General features: G+C 49.7%; 1 non-coding gene across 1 annotated transcript; it reads left to right on the top strand.

Moving 5' to 3' along the window:
- LOC119472915 lies at positions 1–104 on the top strand. Its single transcript, XR_005202091.1, has one exon. It is a non-coding gene; the product is annotated as a U6 spliceosomal RNA (small nuclear RNA).
- The last annotated feature ends 1,014 nt before the right edge of the window (positions 105–1,118 follow it).

Genomic DNA, 1,118 nt, shown 5'->3' with positions numbered 1-1,118 from the left:
AGAGAAAATGCTTGCTTAGGAAAAAAGTTGGACCAATACAGAGAAGATTAGCATGGCTCCTGTACCAGGACGTCACACAAATTTATGAAGCATTCCCTATATTTTTAAAAAATTTTAAACAGAGAGGGCTGACCAGGCACATTGGCTCACGCCTGTAATCCCAACACTTTTCGGAGGCTGAGGGGGGCAGATCATGAGATCAAAGAATTGAGACCATCCTGGCAAACATGGTAAAATCCCATCTCTACTAAAAATGCAAAAATTAGCTGGGTGTGGTGCTGCGTGCCTGTAGTCCTAGCTACTTGGGAGGCTAAGGCAGGAGAATTGCTTGAACCCAGCAGGTGGAAGTTGCAGTGAGCCCAGATGGTGCCACTGCACTCGGGCCTCACAACAGAGCAATACTCTGTCTCAAAAAGAAAGAAAAAAAACAAACAAACAAGAGGGGGACGCCCTTGAGACGCCCACCTGAGGCCTGGGTTGGGTTCTGGTCCAATTCAGACATGAAGCTGCTGGTTGGGATATTTTGTGTCAGTCATTTGCCTTCTCTGAGACTGGTTTACCAGAAGGGATAAAAGAACTGAGCTGGACTAAGAACTCCAAGCCTTTGTCATTGCTTCATGACAAGTTGCAAAAACTAAAATCCCAAACCATAATGACCAAGAAGAAGTGGGGAGGAGGAGGGATGGAAAGAAGGAAGAAAAAAAAAAAAACAAAACCTCTTTCCTGTCACTACCAATATCTCAGGCCCCTAGGTCGTCACAAAAGCCGGAAGTGGCTCTCCCAAATCTCCCTCACAGATCCTCTCGCTTAGAGCCAGCAGACCGCTCGGAAAATTCCAGCACCCTGGCGATGCGGTGGAGCCAAACTGCGGGGCCCAGAGTTTGGGGTTGGGGGGATAAACTGCGCCGCGGGGGTCTCGGGATTCCGCCGAGTTGCGGGTATTGGACCTAATCCACTAGATGCACGGTTTGCTTACTCTTCTTGGGTTGCCAGGCAAACGCCATCGCACCCGCTCTGGTACTGATTCCTTAGGCAGCATAAGCACCCACGGCAGTGGGATGCATTCCTTGCTTGATCACCCTGAGTTCCGACCCTCCCGGTAGCAGGAACTCCCTCCG

Source organism: Cebus imitator, unplaced genomic scaffold (assembly GCF_001604975.1).
Source record: "Cebus imitator isolate Cc_AM_T3 unplaced genomic scaffold, Cebus_imitator-1.0 Scaffold123, whole genome shotgun sequence".
NCBI classification, from domain to species: Eukaryota; Metazoa; Chordata; class Mammalia; order Primates; family Cebidae; genus Cebus; species Cebus imitator.
The sequence above is the reverse complement of the archived record's forward strand: the minus strand, read 5'-3'. Positions and strand labels throughout refer to the sequence as shown.